We start from the raw sequence: 18764 nt of genomic DNA, 5'->3' as shown, positions 1-18764 counted from the left end.
AGTTCATCTGCTTAGCAGTGCAACAGAATAGCACAATCAACGATCAACATATAGATATAGATCCCATAAGCAACATATAAACGATCACATGAATTACAACATTAACAAAAACCTGTTATCAATACAACGCAATATGAAAAGCACATTTCACACTGCAGTGGAAGGACTTAAACACTTTTTTAGTATGAGGAAGTTCAGATGTCCACTGGCGCGTAGAACCAAGGGGGTAGAGGAGGCTTATCCGACAAAAATTCGTTGGGGGGCCCCAAAAGCGTCCCCAGACCCCTCCCGGATAACGGCACAGTGGAGTCCTAGTTTCTTCCTTGGTTGCCAAATTGAGGCCCAAAAAGGCCTAATAAAATTGTTTAGAGACAGAATTCCAAGCCTATAAACAGCAAAGGCACACACAGACACACACACCTGTGACCCTGAAACAAAATGAAGTGGTACAATTTCCCAAATCAAAACTGCAAGTGTAACTACCAACCAAGTTTTTTATCTCTGTATGAAACACCAGTGTACCATGCACCACAATATACATCAATATTAAGAACTGTATCGCAATGATGGTCCTTAAGCAGATTTATCTTAAGCATCTTTACCTTAAGCAGCTTCTAACAATTGTGTTGCCCGTAACCAAAACGCAAACCAACAGAGTCAGTTTATGCGGTGCTTTATTCAGGGCCCGGGAAGCCTGAGGACTAGCGTCCAAAGTCAGGGTTCCAAAGACCCTCATTTTTGGTTCAGCTTTTATACTCTTTTTCATTACAGGCCACGTACAGAGTTACATAAATTTTAGTCACAGTCACATAGATCATGCAGATAACAATAGACAAACAGTCACATAGATCTTACAAATAACAATAGATAGTCATCTCTTAAACTGTAAACCCACGGTTTACCATTTCAGCTGTCATTACCACCTGGCCCACCACCTGGATACAATATTTCATCTTGATCTTTGGTATATGGTATCAGTTTGCTTAACTATTCTCCTTTTGATTAATGTTTTTGCTGATGGGGTCAACACACTCCTTATTCTCCTTTGATCATTGTTCTTGTAAGGGTGAGCTCATTCTTAACTAGTTACTTATTTCCAGAGTTTTAGTCTACCCGAGCCCCTTCTAACTCTTAATTTGTCCATTTTAAAATTTTACAACCAATATTATTTTTATTTCTACTTTAAACTGCAACAATTGGGCTGCTGTAGCACCTTTTTGGGAGTAGTCTTAATGCACGTTTAGTTTTTTCATTAGCATTGTCATACGCCGACATATATAAAAATTTTTTTTTCTTTTTTTTTTTTTTTCTCTCTTCTGACAAATCCAGATGTGATGTTACCACTGAATATAAGCGATCCACAAATTTTGAATATGGCTCTGCTCTCCTCTGTTTAATATTTGTAAAGGAAGGGGTTACTTGTGCAGGATCATGAACAATTTGCAAAGCTTTATATGCCAATTCTTGTGAAAGTTCTAACACTTCAGTTTGAAACCATGCCTGGAAATATGCATGTACAAAAGGACAAGCACCCAGTAACATTTGTGCTTGCACTCCGTATAATGCATCGGTGTTCTGTCTAGAAATCACAGCTGCATTTTCACCTAGCATTTACCATTTATGATGAAATTGCAATTGTTGAGAAGGAGCTAACAGAGTATTAATGAGCATTTTTGTGTCATATGACATCAACAACCGAGCAGTAAAAGGATGTTGCAAAAGAGATTGAGTAAATGACTCAAACCGATATCAATGGCACCTTTGGCTTCTATTATCATTTTTCAATCTAATGCAACCCATTGACCTGCTCATCCTGGTCCCACAATCACTGGAAAACCATTGGACTCATATTGGGAACCATTTCTCCTTCAACTATAGCATTTTGAATAATTCCCTTCCATCTAGTTACTGGATACACACTCCCACCCCCCCCCACTACCCTCCCCTCCCCATGTTGGAGCTGGAAGAGGTGGAGCAGTGGGTGTTAAAGGGTTAAGGGAAGTAGGAGCAGGAATAGGGAACGGATCAGGGGGTAAAAATGGATTAGCGCCCCATTGTTCGGGATGTTCCCTGGAGCAAAAACTAGGGTTTTTTCAGGGGTATACTCATCCTTGGTCTCCAGTTCTTTCAGTTTTTTCAGCAGTTCCCTTAGTTGCTTGTCTCGGAGTTCCAGTTCTTTCCTTGGTTGTTGCTCTCTAGCAGGCACTAATGGTGTTGACAGGTGAAGCAGAGGATTAATTGAAGGCAACTGTGGTCAAGAAGATAAATCAGGCTTCAGAGGGGGAAAGGTGGCAGAGCAGTTGGGAGCCGTGGCAGGCAGGCAGGCACGAGGGAGGGAGTCTGCATTCCAAGATTCCTTGCCTGTGTTCTCTGGCTTCTCTCCCTCTGGGGAGATGATTCTGGTGGTCTTTTCGGTCGCTTTTGCTTTTGCTTCTCGGTCCCATTTTTACTTTTCATCCGACCCCCAGGGTCAAATGGCACAGTTGACTGAGCTTGAATCAATATAGTCCCTTCAGGTGCTGGTAAGGATATTTTAGGTGTCTCAAATAAGTGCTTAGAGGTCAATTCCATATTTTGAGCATTCATCGGTACTGGTAGATCAGGTGTTAAGACAGTAAACGCTGAGGCTGCTGCTGCCCTCTCACTTTTCATTTCTTTTAATGTTTCTCTAATCGATTTCCAGAGTGTCGCTAAGCGTCCTGCCTCCTTATCTCCATCGCTAATTTTATCCCATAGGGCAGTACCTATGGCTTCCCAAGTAGGTAACTCAAAACCAGTACCCATCGAGGGGATCAAGTCTCTATGCCGTGCCCATTTCAGTAATTCACGTAAGGTCCTGCCTTCGTGTGATAAACCTCTCTTCGAGAGAATACATTGGAGTAGCTTAACTACTGCCTCTTCTTCTTTAGAGAGTGTAGACCCCATCTCCTCCCCAGCCGCTCACTTGATCAGGGCAAGATTCTTCAATTCCAAGATCGTTTATTCCGTAGCTGGGCACTAGCTACATAGACTGCCGGGGCAGCAATCTCCTTTCGATTGGCTTCTCCGCTCCTCTCTCATTTCATCCGTCTTCATCGCTCCTGGAAGCAACAGCATGAGAGTCCCTGGTCCGGGCCACCCTTAGTCCCTGTTCAGGCTCCATTTGTGGGAAAAAAGTCTGCGGAGGCTTAAGGATTCCATGTACACATCAATATGATCGTATGAAATCGTTTATTAACAACTTGCACTCACTTATATAGAGAAGTCTTGTTTATACCTCATATCATGCAGGTGGCTTTGTATTCCAATTACACATTCCATTCTCACGGAACCACTCTTCTCACATAATTATTTGCCTCTTCTGTTGCCAATTAAGTTATCTCTTTCCCATTAGCTCATTTTTAGAAACCTGCAACTAGGTCTCAATAACCATTAACCCAATGTAGCCTAAACTGAAGTAAGTCAGGATTGCTCACAATCTGTGTATTTCTGAACTGTTTCCCTAACACGCACCCATGCAAAAAGCCCTACCCCAGATTTCTTGTAGGCCCCCTACAGGTATTGCAAAGCTTCTATAAAGGTCACCTCAGAGTCTCCTCTTCTCCTGGCTGAACAACCCCAACTTCTTGAGCATATCTTCATAGTGGAGGTGCTCCAGACCTCCAATCATTTTTGTGGCTCTCCTCTGGACACATTCCAGGAGCTCTATGTCATTCTTATGTTGGGGACTCCAGACCTGGACACAGTACTCGAGGTGGGGTCTCACAAGAGCAGAGTAAAGGGGAAGAATCACCTCCCTCGACTGTCTATGCTTTTGATGCAGCCCAGGACCCAGTTGGCTTTCTGGGCTGCAAGCACACACTGAAAGCTCATGTTAAGATTCTGGTCCATCACTGCCCACAGGTCCTTCTCCTCAGGGCTGTCCTCAATCCTTTCTCCTCCCAACCTGTATTTTTGCATGGGATTGCCTCAACCCAGGTGCAGAACCTTGTACTTAGCCTTGTTGAACTTCATGCAGTTTGCACAAGCCCATTTGTCAAGCCTGTCAAAGTCCCTCTGGATGGCATCCCTTCCCTCCAGTGTGTAGACTTGACCACACAGTTTGGTGTCATCAGCAAACTTGCTGAGGTTGCATTCAATTCCACTGTCCATGTCACCATCAAAGATGTTAAACAGCACTGATCCAAGTACCGACCCTTGAGGAACACCACTCATCACACATCTCCATTTGGACACTGAGCCATTGATCACAACTCTTTGGATGCAACCATCCAGCCACTTCCTTATCCAATGAGTGGTCCATCTATCAAATATGTAATGTTCCAGTTTAGAGACCAGAATGTTGTGCAGAACAGTGTTGAATACTTTGCTCAGGTCCAGGTAGATGACATCTGTTGCTCTGCCTTTGTCTACCAAGTCTATGACCCCATCATAAAAGACCATCAAATTAGTCAGGCATGACTTGCATGACTTGCCCTTAGTGAAGCTGTGTTGGCTGTCACCAATCCCTCCTTTGCTATATTCTTGCCTTAGCAGAGCCTTCAGGAGGATTTGCTCCATGATCTTCCCAGGCACAGAGGTGAGACTGACTGGTCTGTAGTCCCCTGGGTCTCTTTTTTCCCATTTTTGAAAATGGGGGTTATGTTTCCCCTTTTCCAGTCAGCAGAAACTTCACCAGACTACCATGACTTTTCAAATATGATGGACATATGATTTTGTAGTGATAAATGCCAGGATTCAGCTGCCAGTGGCAGAATTCACCCCACCAGCCACAGGTGATTCCCCAATCCTTCCCAGCAGGCATAGAATTTTAGAATCATAGAATCTGCCAAGTTGGAAGGGACCCATCAGGATCATCAAGTCCAACTCCTGTCCCTGTGTAGGGCACCCCCAGGACCACACCATGTGCCTGAGAGTGTCATCCAAATGCTTCTTGAACTCAGGCAGGCTTGGTGCTGTGACCACTTCTCTGGGAAACCTGTTTCACCTCTCAACTGCCCTCTAGGTGAAAAACCTTTTCTTGATATCCAACCTAAACCTCCCCTGGTTCAGCTTCTTACCATTTCCTCAAGTCCTGTCTTCAGTGACGGGAGTGAAGAAATTAGTGCCAGTCCCATCTTTTCCCCCTGTGAGGAAGCCATATACTGCAATGAGGTCACCCCTCAGCCTCCTCTTCTCCAAACTGAACAATCCAAGTGACCTCAGCCATTCCATGTAAGTCATCCCTTCCAGACCCTTCACCATCCTTGTTGCTCTCCTTTGGATGCTCTCCAACAGCTTGATGTCTTTTCAATGCTGTGGTGCCCAAAACTGCACACAGTACTCAAGGTGAGGCCATAGCAGTGCTGAGTAGAGTGGGACAATCGCCTCCCTTGACCAGCTGGCGATGCTGTGCTTGATGTACCCCAGGACACAGTTGGTCCTCCTGGCTTCCAGGGCACACTGCTGGCTCACATTCAGTTTGCCATCAACCAGGACCCTCAGGTCCTTCTCTGCGTGCTGCTCTCCAGCCACTCATTCCCCAGTCTGTACTTACCACCATGGTTGCCCTGTCCTAGGTGCAGAATTCAGCACTTGCCCTTGTTAAATAGGGCACTTGCCCTGTTTCTGCATCCTGGCAGAAACACTTGGAAATTAGCACCCTGGTTCCACCCCACAGTGGGGTCTGGCCCAAACCACCGCCCTCACACACCCCCACCTCCCCCCTGGGCAGCTCCATAGGACCCTTGGCAATTCTCACACCCCAGAAGCGACTTAACCCATTCTACCCCTCTAGCACCTTGATGGCCCCATATGAATCTGTCCCCACCCAGCACAAGCTGGCATTGCCTCCCACACCAGTGCCAAAAGGAGGTTGACTATAGATCTGCTATAGAGGAAGAGGTCCATGAAGGCGTATTTCTTCTATATGTGGGTCCTCTTGTAACACTATCTGAAGTATCTGCAAGCAAGAGAAAGAGAGGTATGAAAGAAGACAGGAGCTGACATCACTGCACAAAAGAATGAGACTGGCACACATGGCAGCTACCCCTCTTGTAGAGATGTACAATAGGGACCTGTGTCCCAGGACATGAGTTTGCAATCCATCTGCAGTGTGTATCAGTCAGAAGGCATGAGTGTGCAAAGCTCAGGCAGCCTAGGGCTGCCTGGAAGGACACAGCATGAAAACAGCACTCCAGTACCCAAGAGCAGGGCTCCCAGCTCATTCAGGGAGCTTTCTCAGCCACCCCATGGCAAAGCAGCAACACACACAAGGAATCACCACCAAGCCTGGTAGGGCATGCCCTGCTAAGGAAGGTCTTGGAATAGAGGCACAAGGTTGGAAAAGCCATACACTGCTCTGGGCATGTGAGCCTTGCTTTTCCACCTCCATATCCCCATTGCCACACACAGCCCTGCCACATCCCAATGCCACATCCCAATGCTACATCCCTGGGGTCAAATGGAACAGGGTAGCCTTACCTTGTAGGAGGATATGCATGCTGTCTGCAGCTGTCAGGATCCCAGGGACTCACCTCTGCTTGCATGCTGGCTGCACAGCCTGGCACTGCCCATCAGATAACTTTTCACCTGTGGGAAAAAAGTCTGTGGAGGCTTAAGTCTGTGGAGGCCGGGCACTAGCTACATAGACTGCTGGGGCAGCAAATTCCTTTCGACTGGCTTCTCCGCTACCCTCTCATTCCAGCCGTCTTCATCGCTCCTGGAAGCAACAGCATGAGAGTCCCAGGTCCAGGCCACCCTTAGTCCCTGTTTGGGTGCCATTTGTGGGAAAAAAGTCTGCAGAGGCTTAAGGATTCCATGTACACATCAATATGATTGTATGAAATCGTTTATTAGTAATTTGCACTCACTTATATAGAGAAGCCTTGTTTACACAATCATATCATGCAGATGGCTTTGTATTCCAATTACACATTCCATTCTCACGGAACCACTCTTCTCACATAATTATTTTTCTCTTTGCTGCCAATTAGTTATCTCTTTCCCATCAGCTCATTTTTATAAACCTGTAAATAGGCCTCAATAACCATTAACCCACTGTAGCCCAAGCTGAAGTAAGTCAGGATTGTAGTGAAATGAGGCAACCAGGTGCCACTAATTGCCAGGTAGTGGGCGTGAGCTTGTGTTAAGCCCACCTGTGCCTGATTAGGGCAGGGCCCCCCCTGCGCATGAGCAGGACCAGGGGGCCAATAAAAGGTGAGGCTCAAACTCTGAGGCTCACCTCAGTCCTGAGCTAGCCAGCAGAGAGGCCAGTTGCTCTCGCAGCAACAGCATCGATCTAGGCTAGCCAACCCTGAGGGCTATAGGCTTAGAGCGCTACTTGTGAGTCTCTGCTGGAACACCTGGTTGGACCTTGAAGCGCCGTTCCCTAAAAGAGGTTCGTCTTGCTACATCTGGTGGAGAATGCGGGCATAGACCTCAATCTAGCCCGTGCTCAGACGAATCAGAAGAAAGGCAGCCAGTCTGGCACAAACTAGCATTAGCAGAAAACCGAAGGAGTCGGGTAAGAAGATCCACTACCCTTCCTTCCCTACCATTGATTGACCAAGAAAAAGGAAAAGATGATCCGGATTGTCAGCAAGCACCCCTATTAATGACAAGCTGGTGACATGGGCGAAGGAGCAAGAACTCTCCTCCTCCCTGTCCTCTGTGGCTGCGTGGGAACTCTGGCAGGAGGTCAGTGACCTGTTGGGAAACCTCCATACTCAAGAAATGAATAAAAACATAACCAGATTAGACAGTACCTGGGGAGTGGTGATCAATGCCCTAAAAGAAATAAAAGCCGAGGCGGAAGCTGCCATCACTGCCATTGCAGCACTCCCGCCGAAAGCTAGCATTGACACTACAGCACCACCACCAGAAGTAGGATCCGGTGTTGTCCCCACAGCACCTCCGCTACCCACCCCTCCTCCTGAGGATGGAAATAACCATTAACCCACTGTAGCCTAAGCTGAAGTAAGTCAGGATTGTTCACAATCTGTATATTTCTGAACTGTTTTCCCAACATTCACCCAAAGGCTTGGGGATCAAGGAACACCTAAACAGGGGCATACCCTTACCTGGGTGTGCCAACACTCCAGGCAAGAAGAGCAGGGCTGAGCTCCCAGGTTGGCACTCATAGGAGACTGGCTTTTGCTAATGAATTTCCTCAAGCTAAATCTTCCATCTGGACACAATTAGCATACAGAAACCAGCTACCTGTTTAGAAGTTGCTGAACTTCCCTGAGCAAACAGACAGGCAAGACACAAGTGATGGCTCCACAGCCCAGGGTGCTAGGTGGGCACAGGAGCCCCTCTGGTGGGGAACATCCCTGAGTTACCTGCAGGCACTGGTGCCATACTACTGTGAGGAGAAAGCCACATTAGCTAGGAGCCCGCAGCTTGTCCTGCTCCAGCATCTCACAAGATGCAGAGTCCAGGCAGTGGGCAATGAGAAAGTACTATTCCACCAGGATATGTATCCCCCTAGATTCATGGGGATGGGGGCATCAAGGGGAAGAAGGTCTTCCACAGCATCCTCTGCTCCTATACACTCCTCCCCAGCAAAAACAACCCACTCTTAGCTTTTTGGCTGAATAGTCACCAGACATTCACCTTTATTTGCCAACTTTTAAGGTCTACAAATAAATCTCAGGATGATGTTTTCTGGGAGGCAGTCATGGGACCCAATTGCAGACCACTCTCCTACGTACTCATTTTCATGTTTGACTGTTTAAGGACATTTTGCCTGTAGAGGTCCGGGGGACCAAGAGAACCAGCCTGTCCTGCACAACTACGCTAAATCAGGGCCTGCTGCTATCTTCAAGCTACATCTGCTGCAAATGCTCTTCTCTTAGATGAGACAGCCTTGGCTTTATAGTGCTGAGGCGAGGTTTTGTCAGTGTCCTCTTTCTCTCTTGGAAATTAACTTTTTTTTAATCCAGTTTTAGAGAACCAACTCAGATGCTTCCCCAGCAGGTTTTTGGTGATGGGAAATGAGGTATCTAGGCAAAGCATCTGTGGCACAGTGTCCTGGTTTGGGCCAGGATAAAGGTGATTTTCTGTCTTGTACTTTTGCTTTTAATTGAGTCTCTTTAAGTAGTTGCACTTGCTGAAATTAACAGCAAGTTTCTCAGACAGTGTGTGCTTCTAGGACTGATAACACTTGATGTTTATAGTTACTGCTAGAGACTGGTATGCAGAGCCAAGGACACTGCTCAGCTCTGAGGAAAGCTTTTACCCTCCAGAAGGAAGAAAGAGGTCTCACCTGAGCCCTCCTTTGGGGAGGAACAGACAAGATAGATGCCAGAATTGACCAAACAGAGTATTCCATCCCATATACGTCACACTCAGTATAAATTTGAGGGATCACGAGGGCCAAGCCAGACTTCCAGATTTCCTGATTTCCTGCTTCCCTTCCTTCACCCGGCATCCTGGAATGATCCCGTCCGTTCGCCTGCCTGTGCTCCTGATCCATGCCAGCCCATATCTGTGTGTTCCTGCCTCCGGTTCCCGACTGCTGCCGACTTCAGGAGTCCAGCCTGGACTTTCCCAGGGCTGCCCTGCAGCCTTGGTGGTGACATGAGAGTTATTGGGGGAGAGGGGGGAGGAATGTGGTATCCATTTTCCTGTATATTTGTATATATTTAGTAATTTTTCCTATTTATCATTACTGTTTCATTAAAGTTGTGTAGTTTAGTTTCCAACCCATAAGTCTCTCTCCCTTATTCTCTCTCCTTTCTTTATAGAATCATAGAATCATAGAATAGGCTGGGTTGGAAGGGACCTCAGAGATCATCGAGTCCAACCCTTGATCAACTACCGCCACAGTCACTAGACTATGGCACTGAGTGCCATATCGAGTCGCTTTTTAAATGTCTCCAGGGACGAAGAGTCTTCCACCTCCCCAGGCAGCCCGTTCCAATGTCTGATCACCCTTTCCATGAAAAAATTCTTTCTAATATCCAATCTGAACTTCCCCCGGCACAATTTAAGACCATGCCCTCTTGTCTTACTGAGAGTTGCCTGGGAAAAGAGACCAACCCCCGCCTGGCTCCATCCTCCTTTCAGGTAGTTGTAGAGAGCAATGAGGTCTCCCCTGAGCCTCCTCTTCTTCAGGCTGAACAGCCCCAGCTCCCTCAGCCTCTCCTCATAGGATCTGTGTTCGAGTCCCTTCACCAGCTTGGTTGCCCTCCTTGGAACCTGTTCGAGGACCTCAATATCCTTCTTGAACTGAGGGGCCCAGAACTGAACACAGTACTCAAGGTGTGGCCTTACCAGGGCTGAGTATAGGGGCAGAATCACCTCCTTGGACCTGCTGGTGACGCTGTTTCTGATACATGCCAGGATGCCATTGGCCTTCTTGGCCACCTGGAGGAGAGATAGATTAATAGAGAGCGTCTGTTATTCGGTTTAATTGCCGGGCCAGTGTTAAACCGTGACACACAGCCCAACAGGGTATCCTGACTCCTTGGAAAGGAAGTGATGGAGGGATTTCGAAAAGCATTTTTTCCAGGAGCATGCAGTGGGAGAGGCTTGGGATTTACATCCAGCCACTGCTTGAGATGTTTTGCTGTCTCAGTAGCAAGCTTCCCCCACCAGCTTCTCCCTACATGGCACAGGCTGAGAAGAGAAGGTGACTGATGCCCAGTTGCTGGCTATTAAAAGCTCTCCCAAGGCTGCAAAATAACCAGGAGTAAGTCTTTATGTTCTGCAACACCAAAAGCCCTGTCAAGGACAGAGGTCATTTTTTTCCCTTCAAATTGTCAGTGGAATTAAAACCTGTCCATACATCACACAGATGTTCTGGATTCAGTCTGTAACCCTCTCCCAGGGCACACCAGTCACCTCTGTGGAAACCTTCCCATACCTTTCTTCCTGCCCCGACAGCCCTAGCACCTGCTGCAGCTCAAACATTTACACCTTTTCTTTCCATATATGCAGTTGTATAGGACTTGCATACTCTGAAAGGACTTTGGCTGCTGTGAAGGTGAACCAATTCTCACTTGCTTATCCTGATGCTGAGATGATGAGGCTGATACCATGGATTTGGATGAGAGAGAAGCCAGGCAGTTGGGATCCCTGGCCAAAGATGCAGGTATTGACAGGGAAAGATGCTGGAACTACCAGCCTATGGGAGGTCCTCCTGCCTGAGGACCTCCCAAACTGGCAGCTCTAAGTCAGTCTTGAATTTATATTGTGGGAAAACAGTCTGCGGAGCCTTAAGGATTCCATGTGCACATCAATATGATTGTATGAAATCCTTTATTAACAACTTGCACTCACTTTATATAGAGAAGCCTTGTTTACACCATCTTATCAAGCAGGTGGCTTTGTATTCCAATTACACATACCATTCTCATGGAACCTTCTTCTCACATAATTATTTTCTTCTTCTGTTGCCAATTAAGTTATCTCTTTCCCAGTAGCTCATTCTCAGAAAGCCTCTAACTAGGCCTCAATAACCATTAACCCAATGTGGCCTAAATTGAAGTAAGTCAGGATTACTCACAACCTGTATATTTCTGAACTGTTTCCCCAACATATTCCCCTTTTTGTTTTTTGAGCAATTCTGACTTATTTCTTACGTAAGATAACACGCTAATGATATATTGTCATATGCAGCATACTAATAATGCAAAAGCAATAACATACCAATAATGCAAAAGCAATAATAACATATATACTGATGCAAAAGCAATAATAACATACTAGTAATATGAAAGCAATAATAACATATATAACTGATAAGCCTTGCCTAATTAAATCTGTAAGCCAACAAGCTAACTGGTATATTTTATGATTTTTATCAATTCTTACCAAAGGCTTTTCCTCTTGCTATGTATGATACAAATGAAACAGCAAGAAACCCAAATTTCAAATTTTCACTTATATTCTAGGCCTAATTGTTGCATTGACCAGTTTGATCACAAATGTTATTGATAACTCATTATTGCTCTCATGAGGTCACGCTCTTTTTTCTTCTCATGAGGGTATATGCTCTTCCCTTTTCTCTCTCTCTTTTTTTTTCTTTTTTTTTTTTTTCTTTTCTTTTTTTTTCTTTTTTTTCTTTTTTTTTTTTTTTATGATTGTAATGAAAATAGTTTTATTATCAAATTATGTGTTCTAATGGTTTCAAACTAAACTTGAAGAAATTTCTTTCTATTACACCACACCCTTGCACAGTATTTTGCAGTGCAGCTTTGAGCATCTTTTAAACTCTTTTAAATAATAGATCAAATTATAATCAATGTGCCCATCAAAGTAAGTTGTTTTAAAATATCTGAAGTTTGCATAAAAGCAGAGTAGTGATGCAACCTAATTGAAGCCAAATTATTTCTATTTCATGGATAGCGAAAATCTCCTGTCAAAGAAAAGAAAATATCACTATCCTTCATGAGTAGCAGGTAACCCTCAAGTTACTGCTTACAAAAATTCAGGCCTGGACATTTGATGCCCAGAACAATGTAAAAATATTTCCCACTTCTGCTTCATACCTTTGAGAAGGCATTAGAAAAACTTTTCTTTTTTTGTCTCTTTAACGAGGCTATGTGGTGTCCTTTCCTCCCCCTCCCAGCAGGGCTCACAGCTACGGCATCTGCGGGGGTAGAGGCAGCACCTGCAGCTGTAGCAAACTTGCTGGGAGCAATCGCCAGGCACACGAAGGGGGGTTGAAAAGCAGCCGCGGGGGAAAGAGGCGGGGGGGAGGGATTTCTTTCTCTCCGCAGCAATTCTCGGTCTCTGAAAAACATTCTCATGAATCTATCGTACTCCTTACCAATATATGAGAAAAATTTAACAACACCTACCAAAAACTCTAAAAACCAAAACACTATTACTACTAAAATCTTGTGGAATCAGCCTGAAATAAAATAAATCAGTACAATCTCCCAAACCAAATACTTGTATCAGAAATATTATCACTGTGAATCCACATTTAAAGGCGTTTGTTTCCATGGTCGAACCCATCTGCTCGGTACCCAACGCACTCCAACACCTGTAAGTAAGCACATATAACCTTGACCAGTCAGTTTCACCTCTGCCGGCCCTTCCCATTGTCCAGTGATGGAATTCTTGAATTCCACCAAAATTTTGTGGAAGGTTCCGAAGCAAAGTCTGCTAAAGCTTTTTGGTGAATCAGTATCGGAGGTTCTGTACGATCTCCTGTAAGGCGTAAATAGTTCATGACATACACAGCCTTACTTAACCGGTCTTGAGGAGGACTCCCTTCCTCCCCCCTTTTTTGTCTTTCAAGGAGTGTCTTTAGTACCGAATGGCAATGTTCCACTATTGCTTGTCCTGTAGGGTTATGAGGAATACCAGTAACATGTCGAATACCCCGTTGTCCACAAAACTGTCGAAAACGAGCAGAAGAATAAGCGGGGCCATTGTCCGTCTTAATAGATTGAGGTACTCCAAGAACAGCAAAGGAGACATATAGATATCTGATAACATGTTTCGTTGCCTCACCAGTCTGAGCAGAGGCCCAAACGGCCATAGAAAAAGTATCTATAACAACATGCACATATTTTAAGCGTCCAAACTGTTGTACCTGAGTGACATCCATTTGTCACAGTTCCAAGGATTTTAAATCTTTAGGATTGACTCCCATCCCAATACAAAGATCAACCTTTTGGCAATCAGGACAAGATTTCACAATTCCCTGGGCATCCCCCAGAGGTAAATGAAATTGATTTGCTATCACTTTAGCAGATTGATGAAAAAATGCATGAGATTGTCGAGCCTGTGAAAAAACATCAACAGAAGGACCAGTCCACGCTGGTGCAATTAAATAGTCAGCTCGGTTATTACCGATAGCCAAACCTCGGTCACTAAGATGACTCCGGATATGAGTGATAAAATAAGGATGTTCTCTTTCTGCTAAGAGTCTCAATAACTTCTGCAATAAGAAATACAAATGCTTATTCAAAATTTCCTTCAAAATGGCATGATACATTCTCAAAACAATACCTACTACATAAAGTGAATCAGAGACTATATTTACAGCAGTATTATTCCACGTTTCAAAAACCCAAATAACCGCGGTACGTTCAAGGGTTTGCAAAGAGCCAAATGACTTCCCTTGAATTAAATGCTCTTTCCATTGCCCAGGTGTCTCCTCCCAGGTAACAACAGCTTTATGGGATTTTCTGCCAGCATCCGTAAAGACCATTAAGCCGTCCACTGGACTGTCAGACAAAAAACTACATGACTCCCACTGCATGTTAGATAAAAGCGGTAACAAGCGATATGAGGGGTAAGAATTCGTGATTTCCCCACCAAACTGTGCTAAGGCTATTTGCAGGTCTGTAGAAGTCTGCAGCAACCAAACCAAATAGTGTTGCATAAGGGGCAAAATGATCTGTCCTGGGTCCACTCCAGCGATGTCTTGACATCGCGCTCTGCCCTTTATAACAATTTGAGATAAAACTGCAACTCTTGTTGTAATTGTTTTGCGTAAACGGATTGACAAAAAGATCCACTCTAAAATTCTTAAAGCTTGTGTTTTCTTAGCATCCCATTGAGCTAATAACCCAAAAGGATGAGCTCGATCTTGACCTGAATTTATTATCATTAACGTTATCGGCAACTCGGCTACAAAGCGAGATGCATGACATGTTAAAATTTTCTCCTGAATAACAGTCAAGGCCTTTTGATGTATGGGCTGTAACTCTCTTTTATCAGTCACATTAGACGTGGTACCCAAAAGATCAAGCAAAGGCTGTAAATCATCATTAGTAATCCCACAAAGTGATCTTACCCATTGGATATCACCCACAAGTTTCTGTACATCACTTAAAGTATTAATTTCTGTTTTAAAAGCAACCTTCTGTGGCCGTATTGCACTCCCTGTGATTGTCCACCCCAGATATTTCCAAGGCTCATGCTTCTGTACCTTTTCTGGGGCAATTTTTAAACCACGTTGTTCTACAATCTGTGTTACATGAGCTAAAACATCATCGTGGTTGAGTGTTCTCCCTGCAATTAAAATGTCATCCATATAATGATAGATAATCAACTCAGGAAATTGCAATCGTAAAGGCTGTAGGGCCCAGGCAACATAATTCCGACACATTGTTGGGGAGTTCTTCATTCCCTGCGGTAATACAACCCAGTGATATCTTTGTGCCGGCTCAGCCTTATTAACAGAAGGAACTGAAAAAGCAAAACGTTCAGCATCATCTGGATGTAAAGGAATTGTAAAGAAACAATCTTTTAAATCTATTACCAACAGATCCCAATTTTCTGGTAACATTACCGGGGACGGTAGTCCAGGCTCTAACGCTCCCATATCCTCCATGACTGCATTGATAGCACGCAAGTCATGCAGTAAATGCCACTTTCCAGATTTTTTAGGAATTGTAAATATAGGCATATTCCATGGTGAGGTAGATGGTACAATATGTCCAGCCAGGAGTTGTTCTTGTACCAATTCCTTCACATGCTGCAGCCGTTCATTAGTTAGCGGCCATTGATCTATCCAGACAGGATTGTCGGTAGACCACTTGATTTTTAGGATAGGCTGCTCCTCAGTGATCGCTACTAAAAAGGCTGTGTTACGAGCCTAGCATTCAGCTGACTGAGTACATCTCTCCCTATTAACATAATAGGTGCACGCATAACATACGGTCTAACTGACACTTGAGATCCGTCAGTAAATTGCAAAGCAACTGGATCTTTACTAATCCTAGTCTCCTGCGTTCCTCCCACCCCCATAATACTTGCGGGGGATGGTACTGTGGGCCATGTTGAGGGCCAATGCTGCTGAGAAATTATTGTGACATCTGCTCCCGTATCAATCATCATTGTCAATGTAATAGTCTCATTCCATTTAGATTTGAGCAATACTTCTACCTCAGGTTTCCCTTTCATTATATCCATTGCAAAATAAACCTCTGGCACTCCAGTGGAGCCAAAACCTCCACTTCCTCTATCCCTGTCACCTTTACACAGCACCTGTGACACAAATGGTACTAATTGTGCTATCCTACTGCCTTTTGGAATGGATACCGGTGGAGTAATAGTATAAACCATAATTTTTACTAACCCAGTAGAATCAGCATCAATCACACCAGGAACTACAAAAATACCTTGCCTAGAAGTAGATGACCATCCTAAAAGTAAAGCACACAAATTATGTCCTAAGGGTCCCTGAATATTCGAGTCCACTAAATGCACGTCAGTGTTTAACAATGTTACATCTACTGCGGTTTCCACGTCAACTCCGGCACTCCCGTGCGTGGCGGAGCTGATGGTGTCCAGGGCCCCTGAAGTCCCTGAGGTCCCTGACCAGCAGACCAAGCTCCCTGAATTTGTGTCTTGGCGCGCGGGTAATTCGCGCTCCGCGGACGGTTTCCCGATTGTCGGCACTCAGATGTATTGTGATTGTCTCTATTGCAATTCGAGCACCATTTCCGTCTGGGTCCTGCACCTCTGCATTGCGATTTAAAATGACCTGCTTTACCACAATTAAAACATTTTTTATCATTCGGCAACCTGCCTTTCGGCGCTATTGAAACCACATCTTTTAGCGCCGCAGCCATAAAGGCGGCCTTTTCCGATTGCCGAGTGCGTTCTACGAGCTCAATCATATCTGCAACCTCAGCTGTTCGAGGCAATGGTCCTAAAATTTGCCTTGTTTTATCATTCGCATTATCAAAAGCTAAAACCCTAAACATACGCTGTCTGGAGTCCTCATCCAAATCAGGGTGGTTTTGGATCGCCCTGAACAGTTTATCAACAAAATCAGAAAAAGACTCATTTAAACCCTGTCTGATATGAGTGAAAGCATGCGGTCGGCCAGGTTCCTGGATCAATGTCAGCGCCTGTAAAGCAAGCTTTTGAGTTAACTGCAACACCTGTGGCGCAAACTGAATTTGCAAATTGTTATCGGCGAAAGGACCTTGACCCATTAGCATTTGCACCTGAATACCATACAATGGGTCGTTTTGTTGTCATGGCTGAGATGCTTCAGCACTGCATAATTTATGCCATTCCCTAGAAAACAATAGTAATTGTGAGGGAGAAAGTAAAATGTCAGTTAACTGAGATATATCTTGCGGTGTCAACAAATCACTCGTAAAAATATATTTCAACATTTGTAGGACCATAGAAGACTTAATGCCATTTTGACTTATTGCTGCTCTAGCCTTTTCTAGTATTTTCCAATCAAAAGGCTCCCATCTTTGTGTCCCATCCGCTTGTATCGTCACGGGAAACGCCGCCAAGTTAGGTACAAATTGTCCCTCCATTATTGCATCGCGTAAGACCCCTCTCCACCTTTGTCCAGATCCGGATTCTCCTGGAAGCTCAGGAACCGGATTCCGCAAATTAGGTGGAATAAGTGCTCCTGCACACAGAGGAGTCTGTGAAGAGTTAAGCGGTACCAGGGCCGAAGACTCTAAACCCAAGCGCTCTCCTGCCGATTTAGCTGTAAGATCTCTCAGTTTTTGGATAAGGCTGTTTAGCAACTTTTCAACAGATCCTTCTCGTTCTGAGCTGATAAGAGGATTATCTGACAATGGTGGACACTCTGTGCTCTGTAAGGCTTCTGATTGGTTAGCATGCTGGGCATCAGATAAAGTACCAGACTCATTATTTAAAAAAAAATTGACTTAACTCATCCTCACTCGGAGGAGGCGGCAAATCGGGTTCGTTAGATGTACTTTCTCCTGCACCCGCACATTCCAGCTGTCCGCGCGATGTTGTGGTGCCGAAAAATCCCCGTAAAGGCGGCGGCGGGCTACTGGCAAAAGGATTCAGTGGAAGCGCCTGCGGCATTTCGCTAGCAGGAGCCGCGGCGGCTGAGCAACCAGTCCTAATGGACTGGTCTCCTCAGGAATCGGTGCAGCGAAAACAGAGGCAGCTGCCGCTCTTTCACTTTCCATCTCTTCTAAAGTTACTTTAATCAATTTCCAAAGTAACGCTAAGTGTTCCGCCTCCTTATCTCCTTCACTAATTTTTTTCCACAGGGCAGTACCTATGGCTTCCCAGGTAGGTAACTCAAAAATGGTATCCATCGAGGAGATCAAGTCTCTATCCCGTGCCCATTTCAGCAATTCTCGTAAGGATTTGCCATCATATGATAAACCTCTCTTAGAGAGAATATATTGGAGGAGCTTAAGTACTGCCTCTTCATCTTTAGAGAGTGTAGACCCCATCTCCTCCCCAGCCGCTCACCTGATCAGGGCAAGATTCTTCAATTCCGAGGTACCTCTTTTATTCCGTAGCCGGGCACCAGCTACATAGATTGCCGGGGCAGCAATCTCCTTTAGACTGGCTTCTCCGCTCCTCTCTCATTCCAGCTGTCTTCATTGCTCCTGGAAGCAACAGCATGAGAGTCCCAAGTCCGGGCCGTCCTTAGTCTCTGATCCGGGCCACCCTGGGTCCCTGCTCGGGCGCCATTTGTGGGAAAACAGTCTGCGGAGGCTTAAGGATTCCATGTGCACATCAATATGATTGTATGAAATCCTTTATTAACAACTTGCACTCACTTTATATAGAGAAGCCTTGTTTACACCATCTTATCAAGCAGGTGGCTTTGTATTCCAATTACACATTCCACTCTCACGGAACCTTCTTCTCACATAATTATTTTCTTCTTCTGTTGCCAATTAAGTTATCTCTTTCCCAGTAGCTCCTTCTCAGAAAGCCTCTAACTAGGCCTCAATAGCCATTAACCCAATGTGGCCTAAATTGACGTAAGTCAGGATTGCTCACAATCTGTATATTTCTGAACTGTTTCTCCAACATTATATCACATAGAGCTTCAGTGAATCAGGTAGTCTTCTAATTAAAGAAGTCAT

At 44.9% G+C, this 18764-nt stretch overlaps 1 long non-coding RNA gene across 1 annotated transcript; it reads right to left on the bottom strand.

The window, feature by feature from the left end:
* Positions 1-2915: 2915 nt before the first annotated feature.
* On the bottom strand, positions 2916-17654 carry LOC115600358. Its single transcript, XR_003988914.1, has 3 exons — positions 17643-17654; positions 6915-6918; positions 2916-3051 (listed from the first exon to the last, which is right to left on the bottom strand). It is a non-coding gene; the product is annotated as an uncharacterized LOC115600358 (long non-coding RNA).
* Between the last annotated feature and the right edge of the window lie 1110 nt (positions 17655-18764).

Source organism: Calypte anna, unplaced genomic scaffold, assembly GCF_003957555.1.
Source record: "Calypte anna isolate BGI_N300 unplaced genomic scaffold, bCalAnn1_v1.p scaffold_72_arrow_ctg1, whole genome shotgun sequence".
Taxonomy (NCBI): Eukaryota; Metazoa; Chordata; class Aves; order Apodiformes; family Trochilidae; genus Calypte; species Calypte anna.
The sequence above is the reverse complement of the archived record's forward strand: the minus strand, read 5'-3'. Positions and strand labels throughout refer to the sequence as shown.